This window comes from Hyperolius riggenbachi, chromosome 11 (genome assembly GCF_040937935.1).
Source record: "Hyperolius riggenbachi isolate aHypRig1 chromosome 11, aHypRig1.pri, whole genome shotgun sequence".
Classification (NCBI taxonomy): Eukaryota; Metazoa; Chordata; class Amphibia; order Anura; family Hyperoliidae; genus Hyperolius; species Hyperolius riggenbachi.
This window is the reverse complement of record NC_090656.1, coordinates 108,020,932-108,043,065: the sequence shown is the minus strand read 5'-3', so window position 1 is coordinate 108,043,065 and position 22,134 is coordinate 108,020,932. Positions and strand designations below refer to the sequence as shown.

The 22,134-nt window shown below is 48.4% G+C and overlaps 1 protein-coding gene and 2 non-coding genes across 7 annotated transcripts in view; 2 read left to right on the top strand and 1 right to left on the bottom strand.

The window, feature by feature from the left end:
• The window catches only part of LOC137538517 (ras-related and estrogen-regulated growth inhibitor-like), a 210,448-nt gene that overhangs the window by 74,699 nt on the left and 113,615 nt on the right, over positions 1-22,134 (top strand). The gene's annotated exons all lie outside the window — the stretch shown is intronic.
• Positions 17,017-17,158, top strand: LOC137539282 (small nucleolar RNA SNORA17). The gene has a single exon (XR_011024982.1). It is a non-coding gene; the product is annotated as a small nucleolar RNA SNORA17 (small nucleolar RNA).
• Positions 17,098-17,236, bottom strand: LOC137539283 (small nucleolar RNA SNORA17). The gene has a single exon (XR_011024983.1). It is a non-coding gene; the product is annotated as a small nucleolar RNA SNORA17 (small nucleolar RNA).

Sequence of the window (22,134 nt, the reverse complement as noted above, 5' to 3'; positions counted from 1 at the left end):
GCAGCTTGGGGGGCGATCGTACGGGAGATGCCCACTATCGTGATGTTTCTGAGTGCAGGAGGGATTGGCTGCAGGGGACAAAAGCATGTCCGCATGTCCGCTGAGAATAAACACTGCTTTTGTTCAAAAACAGTGTTTATTCTTTAAATACAGCCGCTGCACTATCTCTTGCCGTGATTTCCGCCACTGATCGTTAGATTTATGAATGGGAACAATGTTCCCATTCATTAATCTCCAAACAGGAACTGTGATTGCAGGCTTCCATTGAAGCCTTACGTTACTTTCCTAGTTACAATTTTGCAATACTTTGTATCCTATGTAACATAGTTGTACACTACATAGTATTTGCTCAGTGGGGACATCTTGTGGCCAAATAGTAAGATTACATCCATGGGCGTCCGCAGAAAATTTTCCGGGGGGGGGGGCAAAAAGGAGGGGAGGGGGAAGAAGCCGAAAATTGGAGGTACTTTGTATGGCGCGCGTAGCACACCGAAAATGGGGTGTGGTCATGGACCAGAATGTGGGTGTGGTCACGGGTGGAGACAAGTTTACATGAACTTAGCAATGGTGGGACATTAGATTAGGACAGTGGTGCCGAACCTTTTGGCGGTCGAGTGCCCAAACTGCAACCCAAAAGTCACTTATCTATCGCAAAGTGCCAACAGCAATTTAAACTAAATACAAACGTTTTAACTCATATATGAACATTATGGAAAATCCAAGTTGAAAAGAAACTGCACAGATAAACAATTTCATCCATCCTACTCCTGAAAAATGTATTCATTTTTTTTAGAACCTCCCAGTTTCATTTTCTGTTTTATAAAGCTGAAAAAGTAGGTTTATTGCTATTGTCTCATATAATGATGATTCGGCTTTTTCCATAGTCAAATTCAGCAATCCTGAGGCCCCCAACATGACCAACTCAGCAATCATGAGGCCCCCAACAACACAAATTCAGCAATCCCGAGGCCCCCAACATGACCAACTCAGCAATCATGAGGCCCCCAACAAGACAAATTCAGCAATCATGAGGCCCTCAACAAGACAAATTCAGCAATCATGAGGCCCCTAACAAGTCAAATTCAGCAATCATGAGGCCCCAACAAGACAAATTCAGCAATCATGAGGTCCTCAACAAGACAAATTCAGCAATCTTGAGGCCCCCAACAAATCATGAGGCCCCCAACAAGACAAATTCAGCAATCATGAGACCCCCAACAAGCCAAATTCAGTAACCATGAGGCCCCCAACAAGACAAATTCAGTAACCATGAGGCACCCAACAAGACAAATTCAGCAGTCATGAGGCACATAAATAGACAGCATTTCACATAAATAGGCAGAATGCACCCTTAATATGGTAGACACCTCTCATCTGGCTTCTGAATTCTCCTCTACTGGCTGCTGTGCCTGGCTGGCCTGGCAATACTGTTTTTAGCTGGATTAGGGATGATGTGTGGGCTGAAAGGCCTGGCAGTGATGTTGTGGCCTGGCAGGCGGTGATGCGGTGGCCAGGCTGGCGGTGATTCTGTGGCCGGGCTGGCGGTGAAGCTGTGGCCTGGCTGGCGGTGATGCTATGGCCCGGCTGGCGGTGATGCTGTGGCTGGGCTGGCTGGCGGTGATGCTGTGGCCTTTTTGACAGTGATTTTGGGCTGGTTGGCTGGTGGTGATGCTGGGCTGGCTGGCCTAGATATTTTAGGTAGTGACAGGTGCCCCCTAGTTTAGGTAGCGCCAGGAGCCTCCCAGTTTAGCTAATGACAGGGCCCCCCAGTTTAGGTAGTGACAGGAGCCTCCCAGTTTAGGTAGTGACAGTGCCCCCCAGTTTAGATAGCGACAGGAGCCCCTAGTTTAGATAGTGACAGTGCTCCCCAGTTCAGGTAGTGACAGGAGCCCCTAGTTTAGGTAGTGACAGCCCCCCCCCCCCAGTTCAGGTAGTGACAGGAGCCCCCAGTTTAGGTAGTGACAGGGCCCCCCAGTTCAGGTAGTGACAGGAGCCCCCAGTTTAGGTAGTGACAGGAGCCCCCCAGTTTAGGTAGTGACAGGAGCCCCCCAGTTTAGGTAGTGACAGGAGCCCCCCAATTCAGGTAGTGACAGGAGCCCCCCAGTTCAGGTAGTGACAAGAGCCCCCACTTTAGGTAGTGACAGTGCTCCCCAGTTCAGGTAGTGACAGGAGCCCCTAGTTTAGGTAGTGACAGGACCCCCCAGTTCAGGTAGTGGCAGTGCCCCCCAGTTCAGGTAGTGACAGGAGCCCCCAGTTCAGGTAGTGACAGGAGCCCCTAGTTTAGGTAGTGACAGGGCCCCCCAGTTCAGGTAGTGGCAGTGCCCCCCAGTTCAGGTAGTGACAGGAGCCCCCAGTTCAGGTAGTGACAGGAGCCCCCAGTTTAGGTAGTGACAGGGCCCCCCAGTTCAGGTAGTGGCAGGTGCCCCAGTTCAGGTAGTGACAGGGACCCCCAGTTCAGGTAATGACAGGTGCCCCCCAGTATAGATAGCCAGATCTATAGGTGTCCCCAGTAGCAGCGGAGAGAGAAAAGGAAGCGTGTGGACAGCGGTGGAGAAGGGGGGAGGTCTCCCCCCCTTTCCTCACCTTTGGGGCTCCCTCTCTCTCCGCTGCCACCCCAGGGTGGGGGGCCGGCCACTTCCGGGTTCAGGTGGCTGGGGGGGGGGGGGGGGGGGTTGCAGCAGCTGGCCAGGGGAGTGCGCATGCCCCATTTTGCCTGACGTGTGAATGCCCATGATTACATCTACAGACATTAGGGACTGTAAAAAAAAATTATAGGTATTTTAAGAAGGCAATATTATTAAAAATGTATGGGCTAAATATTAGCGATAGATGTAGAACTGAAAAAAGGTACCTTTATTTCTGTGAAGAAACGCGGAAAAGCCGCCGCATGGACGCAGGATGAGGCGGCTGTTTCCGCGTCTGGCATAACAGAACGCGGAGAAACCGCCGCGTCTGACACGGCGTTTTGTACGCATAGGCCTGCTACTCTCAGTGGGGCAGAATGCGGAGGAAACGCCGCACGCGCAGACAGCGTGACGGCGGATTCCGCATCCCATACAGCAACTACATTGCAACACATGACTGGTGTGGCTGGGACTGATAGTCCACACTGGTTAAGGAGGACGCGTGCGCGCGCAGAGAGGCAGGGCCTTTATGGCAGTCAGAGGAGGGTCAGCTGACAATTGCAGCCACTTTCATTGGTCCAGCACTTAAGGGAAGTGCTGGAGAGCACTGGTGTATATATACTGGGTGCTGGTCATTCCTCTGGTGTCTGGCGTTGCGATCACTACGTGGTAGCACTCAGGCCTTGTCTGTATCTGTGTTCTAGCATAGTTTCCAAAGGTGTTGACGATCACGGACCTCACACCTTAGCGTTAGGAATGGTGAACTGTATTATTTGTTATGACCTTCTGCCTGCCTGACTATTCCTCTGAACTCTGATTCTGTACCTTGCTATTTCTGATATCCTGTTGCCAAACTCTGCTCGTTCCTGGACTCTGTATTTGCATCCTGAATCTGTACCTTGCTATTCTGATACTCCGTTGCCAAACCCTGCCTGTTCATTGGATTCCGTATCTGTCTCCTGAATCTGTACCTTATCTGTCTGTGTGTTAACGACCTGACTTGCCCGACCTCGAGAACTGACCTTACTGTTAGAGGCAGTTCCCAGACCTGTTAGTGACACCCTCTCACTGGTGTCACTCACACTCTGTCCTTCCTACTCTCAGCCTAACTCCCCCCCCCCCCCCCCCGGGAGAGTCTAGGCCAATGGAAGGAACATACTTCTGTGCAATACTCAAAGTATTACTGTTACACTCAACACTCACTTGTTATCTCAGGTGTCCAGAGGTTAGTAGATATATCTGATTATCGGTGACACTGCAGATCATCAATAATCGGGTATATTCTGTATTCTCGGTGATACTGCAGTTCACCGGTAATCAGACCCTCTCTGTGTTACACCGATCGTTACAGAACGCCAGACCAAAACCCAAATAGACGCACTGTATAGCCATGTTGAAGACCTGACCACCGCGGTAAATCAACTTTCCGTGGCAGTTTTGAACCAACAGACCCAGACATGTCAGATATTTGGGGCTATTCAGGAACTTCAAACAGTGCGATCTCCTCTTAGCACAGACATATGTATGCCTGTACCTGAAAAAATTTCCGGTCACAGATCTGACTTCCGAAATTTTAGGAGTAGAGTGTTCTCATACTTTGAGTTGAGACCTAACTCTTCAGGAACTATGGCCCAAAGGATTACATTCATTAAAACCTTGTTATCAGGCGATTCTCAGACCTGGGCATACAGTCTGCCCACCGGAGATTTAGCCTTAACCTCCGTAGATGAATTCTTTAAGGCTATGGCCGTAATTTACGACGATCCAGACATGGCCTCAACTTCTGAGCGGAAGCTCAAGTTGTTACGTCAAGGCAAGAGTCCGGTTGAACAGTATGCTGCTGAATTTAGGAGGTGGTGAGTGTCAGCCAGGTGGGACACCTTTGCCCTTTTGGATTGTTTCCTATCAGGGTTGTCAAATGAGGTCTCCGATCTCATGCTAAGCCAGCCTGAGCCCCAATCTATCGATGAGGCCATTTTATCAGCCATCAGGATAGATCGCCGGCTGCGCTATCAGAGACAGACCCGGGGTGGAAGCCATGTGAAAATAATGTCCCACGCTGTGCCCCCTGAAACTCCACCTCCTCCCGATTTGCCTCCACCTGAACCAATGCAGATTGGTCGGTCAGAGTTTTCTCAAGTGGAGAGGAAACGCTACTACCTAGATGAGAGATGGTAACTTCTTCCTTGTACTGTTACATGGGAAGATAAAACTGAGGTTTCTGAGGCCTTTATTGATTCGGGCGCTGCAGCTAATTTTATGGATTTCGAATTTGCAAAGAAATTGGGTATTCCGCTCACCCCGGTAAAACCACCCATTCAGGTTACGGCAGTAGATGATTCCCCCCTGCAAAGTAATCATCCGCTGTCTCAGACACCAGAGGTGGAAGTCACTATAGGGGTACTACACAGCGAAATATTACAGTTTTTTGTATTACACATGACCACCTCCACAGTCATCCTTGGCATGCCATGGTTGCACCTTCACTCTCCACAGTTCGATTGGACCACTGGGCAGTTAACCAGCTGGTCACCTCATTGTTTCCAGCAGTGTTTAGGGAAGGTGACATTAGGCCAGACCAGGATTCATTTGGAGGGGGTTCCAGTACAAAAAATTCCGAGTATTCTGATGTGTTCTGTCCCAAGGCTGCTGACAAGTTACCGCCACATCGGCCGTTTGATTGCCCCATCGATCTTCAATCTGGTTGTATGCCCCCAAGGGGTCATCTTTACAATTTGTCCGGGCCAGAGAAAGTGGCCATGCAACAGTGAGAATTTAGCCAAGGGGTTCATTCGACCTTCCCGGTCGCCCGCTGGCGCAGGGTTATTTTTTGTTAAAAAGAAAGACGAAGGTCTGCGGCCATGCATAGATTACCGGGGCCTGAATAAAATCACTGTAAAAAATCGCTACCCCTTGCCCCTGATAGATGACCTATTTACACAAGTTACCAACGCTAAAGTCTTTTCAAAGTTAGATTTGCGGGGTGCATACAACCTGGTGCGGATTAGAAAGGGCGATGAATGGAAGACGGCCTTTAACACGCCCGACGGGCACTACGAGTACTTGGTGATGCCCTTCGGGCTGTGTAACGCCCCGGCCGTCTTCCAAGAACTAATTAATGAGGTATTCAGAGAGGTGTTGGGCAAATTCGTGTTAGTATACCTGGATGATATACTTATTTTTTCCAACAACCTCTCTGAGCACAGGACACACGTCCGAATTGTATTGGACAAACTGAGGCAGAACATGCTTTACGCTAAATTGGAGAAATGCATCTTCGAGGTAACATCTGTCACCTTTTTGGGGTACATAATTTCCACCTCGGGCCTGTCGATGGACCCTGCCAAGGTCTCTGCTGTGCTGGATTGGCCTCAACCTGTGGGGTTGAAATCTTTTCAGAGATTTTTGGGATTTGCCAATTACTATAGAAGGTTCATAAAGGGGTACTCTACTGTCATTGCACCCCTCACTAGTCTCACAAAAAAAGGGGCAGATACTACCCACTGGTCTCCAGAAGCTCTGCAAGCATTCTCCACGTGCTCTGCACCCATCCTAAGACACGTCGACACTTCCTACTCCTTTATTGTTGAGGTGGACGCCTCGGAGGTCACGGTAGGGGCTGTGCAGTCGCAGCGATCAGAGTTGCAGGGTAGATTACACCCATGCGCCTATTTTTCTCGTAGGTTCTCTCCGGCAGAGAGAAACTACGACATAGGCAACAGGGAACTCCTGGCCATCAAGTTAGCCTTTGAGGAATGGCGTCATTGGTTGGAAAGAGCAGAACATACGATCACAGTTTTCACTGATCACAAAAATTTGGAATACATCGAGGGAGCTAAAAGATTAAGCCCCCGTCAGGCTCGATGGTCTCTGTTTTTCTCGAGGTTTAGATTTATAATAACGTACACTCCAGGTAGCAAGAACATTAAGGCAGATGCCCTGTCCAGATGTTTTGAGCCAGAGACAGCACAGCCCTCTACCCCAGAGACCATTGTTCCGCAGAAACTGATACTAGCAACAACTGAGACATGGAAAGACTGGGCGGAGATCTTAGGGCCCTTTCAGCAGGACGTCCCGGAGGGGAAGCCTGAAGGGGTTATGTTTGTACCACTGCCATTCCGCCTCCAGATCTTACAAATGTTCCATTCACACAAAAATGCGGGACACCCTGGGGCCTCCAGAACACAGGATCTGGTTGCCAGGTGCGCTTGGTGGCCTTCTCTGGCAACGGATTGCAAGGAGTATGTTAGAGAGTGTGCAGTGTGTGCAAAAAGTAAGCCCTCCCGGCTGGCACCTGTGGGAACGTTGCAGCCCTTACCCACCCCGTGTGAGCCGTGGGCCCACCTGTCAATGGATTTTGTGGGTGAACTTCCCAGGTCTGAGGGCATGTCGGTCATTTGGGTGGTAGTCGACCACTTTAGTAAAATGGCCCATTTTGTGCCCTTAAAAGGACTCGCCTCGGCCCAGGAGTTGGCCGATTTATTCATCATCCATGTTTTCCGTTTGCATGGCATTCCGGAAAACATTGTGTCAGATCGGGGAGTCCAATTTGTTTCGAGATTTTGGAGGGCATTCTGTCACCAAATGGGCATGGAACTGTCATTTTTGTCGGGCTACCACCCACAGACCAATGGTCAGACTGAGAGGGTTAACCAATCGTTAGAACAATTTTTGAGGTGTTACGTTGCAGAAGCGCAAAACGATTGGGTCAAGTTTTTGCCCTTCGCAGAATTTGCGCACAATAATTTAAAAAAATTCGTCCACGAGATTCTGTCCATTTCAGATAGTTACTGGGAAGCTGCCCAAATTTTCCCCATTGTCAATCGCTTACACTCCGTTTCCAGCTCTGGAGGCCTGGCAAAAGTCATTTAAGGACGTGTGGGGGATCGTGGAAAATAATTTGGGGAAGGCAGAAAGGTCAAGCTGACAAAAAACGTTCCTTAGAGTGGAAATTTCAACCAGGAGACTTAGTCTGGGTATCCACACGTCACTTAACCTTAAAACAGCCTTCAGTCAAGTTGGGGCCCAGGTTTGTGGGTCCATTTCCAGTGACTAGAAAGATCAACAATGTTACTTATGCCATTGATCTTTCTGCCAGTATGCGTGGCGTAAGATCCTTTCACGTGTCTCTGCTTAAGCCAGCAGTCCATGTGGGTCCCACTCCTCCTCCTCCTGTGATGATAGATGACCAATCTGAGTACGAGGTAGAGAAGATTTTAGACTAGATTGGGGGGGGGGGGGGGGTACTGTGAAGAAACGCGGAAAAGCCGCCGCATGGACACAGGATGAGGCGGCTGTTTCCGCGGCTGGCATAGCAGAACGCGGAGGCCTGCTTCTCTCAGTGGGGCGGAATGCGGAGGAAACGCCGCACGCGCAGAGAGCGTGACGGCGGATTCCGCATCCCATACAGCAACTACATTGCATCACATGACTGGTGTGGCTGGGACTGATAGTCCACACTGGTTAAGGAGGACGCGTGCGCGCGCAGAGAGGCAGGGCCTTTATGGCAGTCAGAGGAGGGTCAGCTGACCAGGCCGGTCAGCTGACAATTGCAGCCACTTTCATTGGTCCAACACTTAAGGGAGGTGCTGGAGAGCACTGGTGTATATATACTGGGTGCTGGTCATTCCCCCGGTGTCTGGCGTTGCGATCACTACGTGGCCTTGTCTGTATCTGTGTTCTAGCATAGTTTCCAAAGGTGTTGACGATCACAGACCTCACACCTTAGCGTTAGGAATATTGAACTGTATTATTTGTAAATGACCTTCTACCTGCCTGACTATTCCTCTGAACTCTGATTCTGTACCTTGCTATTTCTGATATCCTGTTGCCAAACTCTGCTCGTTCCTGGACTCTGTATTTGCATCCTGATTCTGTACCTTGCTATTCTGATACTCCGTTGCCAAACCCTGCCTGTTCATTGGATTCCGTATCTGTCTCCTGAATCTGTACCTTATCTGTCTGTGTGTTAACGACCTGGCTTGCCCGACCTCGAGAACTGACCTTACTGTTAGAGGCAGTTCCCAGACCTGTTAGTGACACCCTCTCACTGGTGTCACTCACACTCTGTCCTTCCTACTCTCAGCCTAGCTCCTCCCCCGGGAGAGTCTAGGCCAACGGAAGGAACATACTTCTGTGCAATACTCAAAGTATTACTGTTACACTCAACACTCACTTGTTATCTCAGGTGTCCAGAGGTTAGTAGATATATCTGATTATCGGTGATACTGCAGATCATCAATAATCGGGTATATTCTGTATTCTAGGTGATACTGCAGTTCACCGGTAATCAGACCCTCTCTGTGTTACACCGATCGTTACAATTTCCAAATAAAATATTTTCACCATACAGTATACTATGGGTATAATTTTAATGTTACAATAACCGGGACAAATGGGCAAATAACATGTGTCTATTTTAATTACGGTAGCATGTATTATTTTAAAACTATAATGGCCGAAAACTGTCAAAATACATTTAGAATAAAATAATTCTTAACATAATGTACCACCCAAAGAAAGCCTAATTGGTGGCGGAAAAAACAAGGTAAAGATAATGTATTTGTGATAAGTAGTGATAAAGTTATTAGGGAATAAAAGGGAGGAGCACGGAAAGGGGAAAATTCCTCTCGTCCATAAGGTGAAAAATACCCATGGGCTGAAATGGTTAATCAGCACCACGGAACATGTTGGCTTTTTATAAATCAATAATAATAATAGCTTTTTTTAGCTGATACACAGAAAGTATAAATGTAAGATCCCTTTGCAGGATTTATTAGTGGCTGGCAAGGGGAGAGGATTTGATTGCATCCTTGTAACCAGTATGTGTACTATTTATTGTACAGAATGACATGGATTCTATATCTTTACTTTGATGAATAGCCCAGGAACTGTTAAACATCACCTTCAGGAACAGATCTGAAAATAACATCTAATTGCTCAGCAATTAGAGTCCTGAAATGTTACCTTTTTGTGTAGAGTGTGGCCCATGGTGCTAAAATTCCTTTGCCTGAGTTCAGGCAATACATTTCAGATTTTTTAGGGTGGAGATGCTGCTTGTATTGTATCATCATCATCATACTGTTCAGAGATTGCAGCTTATTGCAATGACAGTGTGGTATGGTGCAGGCAGAGGCTAGTTTCTGGCCTCATGACCAGGTACTTTTAAGCGGGATTGTCATCATAAAAATCTAATTTCAACAGCAACTGGTCTGAGTGTATTATGGCCCATACTCACGGGCGAGAAATGTGGCCTGTCGCCAGCACACGTGAGCGTGTGGGCGACAGGCCGGCGACAGCTTCTCGCCAGGTCCCTCCGCGTACACACGCGGAAGAGGGACCAGCGGCAAGGCGGAAGCTGTCGCTGACGTTCCTCCTCCCCCCGCCGGAAGCTCCATGTACCTACATGGAGGTTGCTGTCGCTAGTCCGCGTACTCACGCGGACTAGCGACAGTTGCGGCGGGGGGGCAGCGGCGACTGTCGCCATGCGATTGAAAGTTTCAATCGCATGGCGACATGAGCGGCGGGCGACAGTTCGGGGTGCGCGCGTGTGCGACGGCCCATACTCACGGGCGACCTGTCGCCGCAACACGCGCGCGCCGCGTGTTGAGGCGACAAAAGTCCCTCGTGAGTATGGGCCATATAGTGATAAACATGCTAATCCTGCATTTAAAACTTTTTCTGCTTTTATGGTTTGGAGTTATCACATACCTTAGCAGCACTGGCCCTTTAATTGCCATTGCCAAACAGTTGCATGCTGGGGGATCTTTTTATCTATAATATATTCCTACTCTTACCTTTATTTCTCCCCTCCATCTAATGACATAAGCACTTCCTAGTATTGACCTCAGTTGGAGTCTGAAGACCCTGGGAGGAAGGCAAATAAACAATTAGGAAGAGGAGAAAAAAAAGAGTGAGAGAGGAAATGATGGCAGGATTAGTTTCATTGAGAGGTAACCAAGATGGAAACTGTCTAGAATAGGATTCTCTGCTTTTCCTTTATAAAATATACAGGAATCATAACGTGGCCAGTGCAAAACATCTGTTATATAAGTAGAACTAGTATTTATCTACTTATATGTGTTGTTTTTTTTATTTCTATGTTAGCATGGGTGTCACTTGTTCTTTAAAATGCTCCCCGCCTGTGTCCCTTCCCTCCCCGCCTCCGTAAGCTTCCTCCAATTGGCTTACGGAGGCGGTAAGGGAAGGGACACAGGCGGGAAGCAGCGCTATAGAGGAGGCGGAGAAGCGGCGGTGACAGACAACCTTCGGGTAAACAGCCGCGTAGCGACAATCTGTGTGTCGCTAGCCTGGCTTTTTTTTATGGGGGACAGCAGAGCACGGGGGGAGACTGGGGGCACACTGTAAGGACACAGAGGCTGTGCATTACATGCAGAATGTGCCTCTGTGTCCTAATAGGATTTTTCAAACCAACCTCGGGTTCTCTTTGAGAAAACTTGGCATATCTGCAACCAAAAATCTTTAGGATTTCATTGAACGGCTAGAGTAAACTAACATTCTACAAGAATGTCAGAATCACAAATATGTGCTGAAACTTTTGTTTGATTGTTTGTGTACATACCCTGTTACTGTTCCTTCTCAATTCTCGCATTCAGTCACACCTGTGTTTAACTGAAAGAGAATCAGAAGATACTATAAATTACTGATGCTTCTTACAAATTTTAGACAGTATACCTACCATTTTTTACCCTTGTTTCCATTCCCATATACATAAAGTAAACAGAGCATATTTGAGCTTAAAATAAATCTAAAATTACATGTTCTGTTGCTATTAAAATAGCTATTTAATGATCTCTGCCCAAGCCAGCTAAAACTCAGTGAATTCTTCTCTTTCCAATCCTCTTTTAGTTCCTTATTTTTTATCTGCTGTTTATCACAACTGTATTCATATTACATCCATAGGTATGGAATTATGTATCAGAGTTAGCTACTGATGAGTAAAAAAAAGTTATTTAGGCAATAGGTAACACTCACAGCAGAGTCCAGATAAGCGTTTCCTGTACTCAAGCCACCACAAGGCGAGAGGAAGAAAGGCCTGTACACATACTAAATTAAAGTTGGCTGAGGTGGCCGATTATGACTGGCTCTGCCAATAATCTGTCATGTGTACTGCAGCTCCCGATGGCCGCCCAATATAATTAAGCAATTTGTAATGACGATGGGCAGGTGGTTTTAATATTTCTGTGACCAGTTAGAAATCTTTGCAATGTAGGCAATTGTCCTAGATGGATTCCACCAACACAAATATAGTCACAATTTTGTATGTTTGGCTATAAAACAAGAATTTCTTTTTCATAAGAATTTAAAGTGTACCTGTTAGAAAAAAAAGTGCCCATGTGGGGTACTTTTTTTCAGGAGGGGAAAGTCTCTGGATCCTAAAGAGGCTTTCCCCATTCTCTGCAGCAGAGGGGATCCTACCTTGGCACCCCACAAAGATCCCCTTGTCAGGCACTGTCGGCTTGGGCACCGGCAGAAACAGCCGAGCAGGGGCGTAACTAGACTAAAGGCCCATACACACGTCGGATTTCCGCGAACGACGGGTCGTTTGAACGTCCCGTCGTTCGCCCCGCTAAATCGGGCGTGTGTACAGACTATCGTTCGTTTGATAAGAGTGAGTTTGAGCGATCCGCCGGGCGGATCGCTCAAACCCACTCTTATCAAACGAACGATAGTCTGTACACACGCCCGATTTAGCGGGGCGAACGACGGGACGTTCAAACGACCCGTCGTTTGCGGAAATCCGACGTGTGTATGGGCCTTTAATAGGGCCCCCCTTGGTCCCTTAACCCCATGCGAGTCACGTGATTGGGAGGCAGTGAATAGCCACAGAGAGTGTTCTGCTGTGAAGCAACGTCTTCAACGTCTTCAGAAGGAAAAATTACACACGCTCTGCTACTCTGCATGGTGGGGGGAGGTGGCAGGGACGTTTTTTGTGAGGGAACAGGGAGATTTTCTTTCTAATTGGCTGCATTTGCAGTTTGGGAAAGGAAGGAGGAGGGGTTCCAATGCCTCTGGGCCCCCCTGCGATGGCAAGGGTTGCAGGGGTGATTGCTACGCCCATGCAGCCGAGCCTGATACTGTGCAGGTGAGAGCCGCCTGCGCCTATGCAGTAGATAGGATCCGATCCCGCTTAGCTATTTCCTCTGGAGCCCGAGCGGAGAGCCACTACTGCACCTGCACCCAAAATTAAATGTTATTGTTGAGTTCTGCTACTAGCCCTGGATAGGACTGATGGATAGTGACGGGGAAGCCTCATTAGGATCCAGAGGCTTCCGCCTCCTGAGGTAGGTACCCCCCCAGGGGCTCTTTTTTCCTACAGGTTTACTTTAAAGAAAAGAACAACATACCTAACAATGAAATAGCACATTGTTGTCTCTAGAAATGTCTCCTACAGACCAAACAGGAGGGTTAAATACAAGAGGAGATGAAATATTTCCACAAGCAATCAGCGGAGATGTGTATCCTGAGAGTGCATAAACTGTTTGTACTGTGCTGCTTGTTGTGACAATCTTCTTGAAGCCTGCTTCATAATGTACAAGTGCAGCACGTTAGCAGTACAAACTGTTCCCAATCTGATCAATCGTTTATCTCATACGCCTGTAGAGAGCAAGGAGATAGTGGTTCCTAAGAATATTTGGGAACGCAGCTCATTTATTCTGGCATTCAATTATATGCCAGCTTTGCTTTTAAAGAAATATTTGAACCAAACAAAAATTTACTACATTTTCATCGATAAACAAACACACAAATAGTATTGCTCTCTATGGAGAGAGATCAGCAGGCAACCAAGCAATTTGTATTTTTAAGAGGAAATAAATATGACAGTCTCCATATCTCTCTCACTAAAGGTTCACTTAACTGGGACACATACCCTAAAGCACATGATCACTAAAGTCACTTGGTGCATGAACCAGTAGAGTACAGTTGGAGTTTTGGCTGCCACATTTGTTGACAGCATGAAAAGTTCTCTACCAAAGTCATACTTAAAGAGTAACTGTTAGGAATACACAATTATTTCTCTATTGCAGGCTGATATATTAGTGTAAATGACGCTAATGCTAACCAGGCAATTCAAATGTTAAAATCATTCTTACTTTTTTTTCGTGCAGATTTTCTCTCCCCATGCCACCCAGGCTCTAAGAGCGTACGCAGACGCAAAAGAGAAGTGACAGGCATGCTGAATCAGCCGGATTGGCTGATGCCTCTGTCACTCACTTCTCTCCTCTTTGATTGGCCGCCTTGGTCTCCCCTTCTCTGTGGTGGTCCAGCCGCTGTTAGAGTGCATGGAGGGGGGCCAGAGGCTATCTCCTGTCACTATTTCTCTGCCCCCCTCCTCCAGTGGCATGTCTGCGCCCCCCCCTCTGCCACCCGCCGCTGCATTCTCCCTCTTCCCCGCACTGAACATTGGGGAAGGATAAAGGCGGCGCACACAGACTCACGGACTAATGGTTCCAGGTGCTGCAGTATCGTTCTATACTCTCTGCACTACCACCGACGGTAGTGCAGAGAATAGATGGGAACGGCAGCGCTTGGATCCATTAGTAGGTGAGTCTGTGGCTGCTGCATTTATTCCTCCCCGATGTACACGGAATCAGTGCGGGGAGGAGGGGGAAGGATATAGCTGCATGACACAAGATGGCCCCTGCCATCAACAGAACTGTCCACATTTACTACAGGAGATTAACAGAAAGCAGAACATGGACACTACAATACATCTGTTATGTAAGTAGAGCAAGTATTTACCTGATTACATATGTGGGGTTTTTTTGGGAGGGGGGGGGGGGGCATTTTATAGCTAATAGTTTATCTTTAAAGGACAACTGAAGTGGAAGGGATGCCATATTTATTTCATGTTAAATAATATCAGTTGCCTGGTATCCTGCTGATCTTTCTTGAATCAGTAGTGTCTGAATCACACACGTGAAACAAGCACAAACTAACCTAGTCAAAGTTGAGTCAAACATCTGACCTGCATGCAGGGCCGGTCCTGGACTTTCTGCTGCCTGAGGCAAAGATCGTAAAGGCGCCCCCCCCCCCAAAATATTTCTACATAACATGAGCGGCGGCCGGCGGCAGCCAGCCAGCCTTATCATCATCATCGACACGTCGGCGGCGCTCGCTGCTCAGTGACTGACCGTGACAATCAGCCGCAGCCAGGGCAGCAGAGCGGGCGGCAGCCGCCGCCATCAAATCAGCAGGCTTAGGCACTAGGCAGCGTCACCAGCATGCAGCCTTGGAGGAGACAGGAGAGGCTGCAGAGCTCGGAGTCGTCGGACTCGGAGGCCGGCGGCAACAGTGCAGTTTCTAGGCTAAAATGCACCCAGGGCGAGGGTGTAAAAATTGCGCCCCCCCCCCGGTATAGGTAACCAGCTATAGGTCCCCCCCGAGTATAGGTGGCCAGGCATGGGTGAGCCAGTAAAGTTGCCCCCAGTATAGGTTAGCCAGGTAGTTGCCTCCAGTATAGGTAGCCAGTATAGTTGCCCCCAGTATGTTAGATAGGCAGGCACCCCCCCCCCCCCCGGTATAAGTTAGATAAGTAGGTGCCCCCAGTACAGGTTAGCTAGGTAGGTGCCTCCAATATAGGTAGCCAGTATAGTTGTCCCCAGCATAGGTTAGATAGGTAGGTACCCCCAGTATAGGTTAGTTAGGTAGGTGCCCCCAGTATAGGTAGCCAGTATAGCTGCCACCTGTATAGGCTAGCTAGGTAGGTAGGTGCCCCCAATACAGGTTAGATAAGTGCCCCCAGTATAGGTTAGATAGGTAGCTTCCCCCCAGTATAGGTTAGATTAGGTCGCTGCCCTTCAGTATAGGTTAGATTAGGTAGGTGCCCCCAGTACAGGTTAGATTAGGTAGGTGCCCCCAGTATAGATTAGATAGGTAGCTGCCCCCAGCATAGGTTAGACAGGTAGCTGCCCCCCAGCATAGGTTAGATAGGTAGCTGCCCCCCAGTATAGGTTAGATAGGTAGCTGCCCCCCAGTACAGGTTAGATTAGGTAGGTGCCCCCCAGTATAGGATAGATAGGTAGCTGCCCCCAGTACAGGTTAGATTAGGTAGGTGCCCCCCAGTATAGGATAGATAGGTAGCTGCCCCCAGTATTGGTTAGATAGGTAGCTGCCCCCCAGTATAGGTTAGATAGGTAGCTGCCCCCCAGTACAGGTTAGATTAGGTAGGTGCCCCCCAGTATAGGATAGATAGGTAGCTGCCCCCAGTATAGGTTAGATAGGTAGCTGCCCCCCAGTATAGGTTAGATAGGTAGCTGCCCCCCAGTACAGGTTAGATTAGGTAGGTGCCCCCCAGTATAGGATAGATAGGTAGCTGCCCCCAGTACAGGTTAGATTAGGTAGGTGCCCCCAGTATAGATTAGATAGGTAGCTGCCCCCAGCATAGGTTAGACAGGTAGCTGCCCCCCAGCATAGGTTAGATAGGTAGCTGCCCCCCAGTATAGGTTAGATAGGTAGCTGCCCCCCAGTACAGGTTAGATTAGGTAGGTGCCCCCCAGTATAGGATAGATAGGTAGCTGCCCCCAGTACGGGTTAGATTAGGTAGGTGCCCCCCAGTATATGATAGACAGGTAGCTGCCCCCAGTATAGGTTAGATAGGTAGCTGCCCCCCAGTATAGGTTAGATAGGTAGCTGCCCCCCAGTACAGGTTAGATTAGGTAGGTGCCCCCCAGTATAGGATAGATAGGTAGGTGCCCCCAGTACAGGTTAGATTAGGTAGGTGCCCCCCAGTATAGGATAGATAGGTAGCTGCCCCCAGTATAAGTTAGATAGGTAGCTGCCCCCCAGTGTAGGTTAGATAGGTAGCTGCCCCCCAGTGTAGGTTAGATAGGTAGCTGCCCCCCAGTATAGGATAGATAGGTAGCTGCCCCCCAGTATAGGTTAGATAGGTAGCTGCCCCCCCAGTATAGGTTAGATAGGTAGCTGCCCCCCAGTATAGGTTAGATAGGTAGCTGCCCCCCAGTATAGGATAGATAGGTAGCTGGCCCCCAGTATAGGTTAGATTAGGTAGGTGCCCCCCAGTATAGGATAGATAGGTAGCTGCCCCTAGTACAGGTTAGATTAGGTAGGTGCCCCCCAGTATAGGATAGATAGGTAGCTGCCCCCAAAACAGGTTAGATTAGGTAGGTGCCCCCCAGTATAGGATAGATAGGTAGCTTGCCCAGGTAGGTGCCCCCTCATAATGGCGGAGGGGGGAGCCGGAGCCGCGGGGAGGGCAGCCCGACCTCTCCCTCCCTCTCCCCGGGCCGCCCTCCATGCTCCCCCCTCGGACTTTAGGCAGCAGAGTTAGCGCGCAGGGAAGCGCTGCTGTACAGAGCCTGTTACTCACCTCCCTGGATCCGATCGCCGCTCCCGCCCTGCTGGTCTCCTCTCTGCCTAGCCGGCTGATACACACGCGGCTGCTTCCTGTGTAAACAGGAAGCAGCCGCGTGTGTATCAGCGGCTACATTGCAGAGAGGAGACCAGCAGGGCTGGAGCTGGATCCGATCGCCGCTCCCGCCCTGCTGGTCTCCTCTCTGCCTAGCCGGCTGATACACACGTGGCTGCTTCCTGTGTAAACAGGAAGCAGCCGCGTGTGTATCAGCGGCTACATTGCAGAGAGGAGACCAGCAGGGCGGGAGCGGCGATCGGATCCAGGGAGGTGAGTAACAGGCTCTGTACAGCAGCGCTTCCCTGCGCGCTAACTCTGCTGCCTAAAGTCCGAGGGGGAGCATGGAGGGCGGCCCGGGGAGAGGGAGGGAGAGGTCGGGCTGCCCTCACCGCGGCTCTGGCTCCCCCCGCTCAGACAGTCACAGCCACTTCATCTGGTGCCGCCCCTCCACTTCCTGCCGCCTGAGGAACCCGCCTCACCCCGCCTCATGGGCGGGCCGGCCCTGCCTGCATGCTTGTTCAGGGTCTATGGCTGAAAGTATTAAGGTGGCCACTAACTATCCAATTTCTAGTGAAAAATCGTTTGAGCAACTCTGATTCTGATTGCAAATTCTGAAGTGAAATCATTCACTACACCGCAAACGAACCAATCTTTGCTTCCTATCTATCACAACTAACAAGAAAATCCAACTTTTGGTTTGACGAAAATCCAATCGGACGACTATTTTTTTATAATCATTTGTAATTGATTGTGCCCATCAACGGAGAGTATTTGCAACCAATTCAATCAGAATTTCTGATCGCTCGAACAATTTTTCGCTAGACATTGGACCGTTAGTGGCCACCTTAAAGAGAGTCTGAAGCGAGAATAAATCTTGCTTCAGACCTCATAAATAGCAGGGGCATGTGTGCCCCTGCTAAAACGCCGCTATCCCGCGGCTTAACGGGGTCCCTGATCCCACAAATCCCCTCGATACAGCCGGGGAGCGCTTCCTGGTTGGAGCAGGGCTAACCGCCGCAGCTCTGCCCCACGCGCGTCTGTCAGCGCGTATCTCCGCCTCTCCCCCGCCCCTCTCAGTCTTCCTTCACTGAGAGGGGCGGGGGAGAGGCAGCGATGCGCCGCTGATAGACGCGACTGGAGGCAGGGCTGCGGCGGTTAGCCCTGCCTCCAGGAGCGACCAAATGTACGACCAAGTCGTGCAGGGGGGATTTGGGGGTGAAGGGACCCCCATTTACCGGCGCGATAGCGGTGGTTTAGCAGGGGCACACATGGCCCTGCTAACTTTGAGCTCTGAAGCGAGATTTCTTCTCCAGCCCCTGATGAGTCACAACCCATAACGTGACAAAACGCGTAGGGCGGAGCTTGGAGGACGCACGCTGTAATACCATTCATCATAGGCGACGCGGCCTGGGCATGTGAGAGGTGACCGGAGCTGGCGGCGATGTGGTATTGTGTTATGTGATATGCTATTACGCAAGTCTATTTTATGTACGCAGTTTTTTACGTGGGGGCCTTTGGGCTTTTATTAAAACTTTTTTACGCTATGAAAGTTCTTTTGATGTTTTTAAAGGCTCCGCAGGTCGGATACTTCTGATATCTCATGATATGCAACACTATCAGGAAACTTTCTGGTGAGCAGGGAAAGCAAGGGGGGGGTGTGATCCCCCAGTAACCCTGGTGACAGCTACCTATTTCCCTCACGCAGTGTGTGTTTATGCACAAGGGTGTCACTGATGAGGCAATACTCACTATGAGAAGTTCTGGTTTGTTGTGTTCATTTTTTTAAGGATCTTGGACGGCAAGAGCTGTTACGGATTTCTGGCGCGGCCATTTGTGTGCATTATATAAGTGACTGGGACTTGTCTCTGTGTATGGTCAGCAGCCCAAACAAGAAAGTGGGGACTGAGCGCAACATCACGGTGAAAATCTTTCCATGTAGTATGAGAGCATACTCTACACAGTCTATTCTATTGAGCTGAACTCCCCATCAGATAAAAATCTTTACAAGATGCTGCACACAAAGATGCTGTACAAATTCGGCATGAGGTGCGACCTTATAGGCACATTGGGTACGCCATTATCGTCGCACCACAGTGCACGCAAGTTGATTTTCAAAACGGTGCTAACCTAGTTAGGACCCTACTTAACATGCCCAAAGTCTTTAGGCGTGCTAACTAGGTTAGCACCGCTTTGTGAATCAAGCCCCAATTCTTGTTGTTGTTGTTTATTTACTCCCATGTGTTGCACTGTTGCATCTCATGTTACTTGAAGTACATACTGTAGACAATGTCAATATGTCATTTTCACTTGTCTTACCACCCTGTAAAACTAAAAACAATAAAAAAATCTTTGAAACACAAATTTTAGTAGACCGTAAGCAGGCTGATTTTGTCCTTCTGAGAAAAGGAAAAAGGCAATCATGAGATAGGCCGAGTGCACACTGAGCGGTTTTAGCAGCAATCCGCCAATCGCATCCGCCTGTGAAAGCGATTGGCTAATGTATTTCAATGAGATGGTGCACACCAGCAGTTTGAGGTTTTTAGCAAACCGCAAACGTGCCTCCTGCTGCACGTTTGCGGTTTGCCAAAGCGTTTCTGTCTCAATGTAAAGTATAGGAAAAAAATGCAAACCGCTCTGGAAAACGCTACATCAGAGCTGTTTTCCAGGTGTTTTTGTTACAGAAGCTGTTAAGTAACAGCTTTACTGTAACAATATATGAAATCTACTACATAAAAACGCTCCCAAAAACGCTAGGCTTGTTTAGAAAACGTCTCTAAACATGCCTAGAATTGCTCTGAAATCTGCTCCAAAAACTCTAGCGTTTTGAGGATCTGCTAGCGGTTTTGGTGTGCACTGGGCCATAGATGGAAAGGGAATGGCGATTTACATGTTAGCAGGAGACTGTTTTTTAGATAGATACAACTAACAAATCCTATAAACAATGTAAACATATCAGATCATTTGTTTGATGACCTTGTAGTAAGCTGTGAGGCAGATTCCCTGCTTGATAAATAGCAGATTGTGCTGGCAGAAAGCAGAGGCAGAGACTCTCCAACCACAGGAAGGAATGCACAAGCGGCCCACAATTCCAGGACATTTGTTGTATCTAGAAACTGGCACTCATTTCAGCCTTTCTGAATAATCACTTTGTTTTTCTGCAAAGAAAGTGCACATTTTGGTGTAAGGATCAAAGATGCATTTCCTAGCAGGCTGCCAAATAATGCAGATGGATTGCTGGGAAATTTAAAGGGAATGCTAGAGATGTGTTATATAGCAGTATATAGGATAGCAGCATGCCTGACTCTAAGTACAGATGCTTTAAGGGGTAAGTGTAGATTTTTGTTTAACAATTTATGTATTGTAATCCTTATAAATATATGTATGTGCTGTTATCAGGCTAATCGGGTGCATGCGGCTTCTCCGCCATAGACCTTAATTGAAAACATCAGCAACCTGGCACCAAAATGTAAATTTGGGCACCAGATGACACCTGATAATTATAGTTTTTTGTGGGTTTTTCTCAAAGGGGAAATTCGGGCACCTGGTAATTGTCGCTTTTTTTTGGGTGTTTGCACCACCAGGAGAGGTTGTCTTAGGGTTAGGCACCACAGGGGGGGTTAAGGTTAGGCACCTTTCGGGGGGTTAGGTACCACCAGGAAGGTTAGGGTTAGGCACAACCAGGAAGGGGGGGGGGGGTGTCTTAGTGTTAGACAGCATCGGGGGTGGGGAGGGGTTAGTGTTAGGGTTAAAGAGAACCCGAGGTGGGATTTACTTATATTAGTGGGGCACAGAGGCTGGTTGTGCACACTAACACCAGCCTCTGTTGCCCCATGGTGTGCCTCCAGGACCCCCCTGCGCGCCGCTATACCCACCGCAGTGCTAGCGACACACAGCGTGTCGCCAGCACAATGTTTACCTATGCCTGTCTGTTAGCGCCGCTCCCCCGCCTCGTCCGTATCGGCGCTACCCGCCCGTGTCCCTTCCCTCCCGCTGATTGGAGGGAAGTGACGCGGGCGGGTAGCGCCGATACGGAGGAGGCGGGGGAGCGGTGCTAACAGACAGGCATAGGTAAACATTGTGCTCGCGACACGCTGCGTGTTGCCAGCACTGCGGGGGTATAGCGGCGCACAGGAGGGTCCTGGAGGCACACCATGGGGCAACAGAGGCTGGTGTTAGTGTGCACAACCAGCCTCTGTGCCCCACTAACATAATTAAATCTCACCTCGGGTTCTCTTTAAGCATAGGTAGTGGAAGGTTTTGTGTGAGCATAGGGTTAGGTGTAGCTATAGTAAAATATCAGTTTACTGATATTTTACTAATGAAAATTAACACTTAACTAAACATTTAACACTTAACTAACATTAACTAAATAGTAGAGTATCTGTAAATTTACCAATATTTTACTATTGGCTAATTTCCTGCACCCGATTTTCCATAGCACTTGAAAGTCACGTACGCGCATGTCATAAATATATGTTCTAAATTTAAACTCTTAACACCCAGAGTCCGTCCAGGAATGGTCTCTGTCTCTGTACAGTGGTAGAGTTTACCACAGATCTCCTAACTTACTAAAGTGCTTTCAGTAGTGATTTGGGATCACCACTGATTACTGGTGATTAAAAAAATTGCTATGGCAATGAAAGTGGATGGAGATGAGTCCATTGGAGCTTTTGCGATTTTACCAAATTGCATTCGCGATTGCGATTTCATGTTAAGTATATAGTTGCTGCAAAATCGCTTTACAAACGCAAAATCGCTAGCCAAACCACCAGCTTACCCAAAATCCCTTGCAGAACTTAAAAACTGCAAATCATTAACCACAAATGCTTTTGCAATTGCTAGCACTAAAATAAAACTGCTACAAAAACGCTGATTTATAAAATGCTAGCAAAACTGCTTAGCGATTGCGATCAGCGATCTGTAGTGAGTCCCAGGCCTTGATTAATTATTGCTAATCTGCCTGGTGATCATTGAGGGATCCAGTCACAGTGGTTATGACACAGTGAGGCCTAATCCAATTCAAATTTTCTCCTATTCTCCTAAATTTTCTCCAAGGAGATAATTTCTATCTTCTTTTTAAAATCATTTTCAGCACTTCGCTATTCACAAAATTTCTAC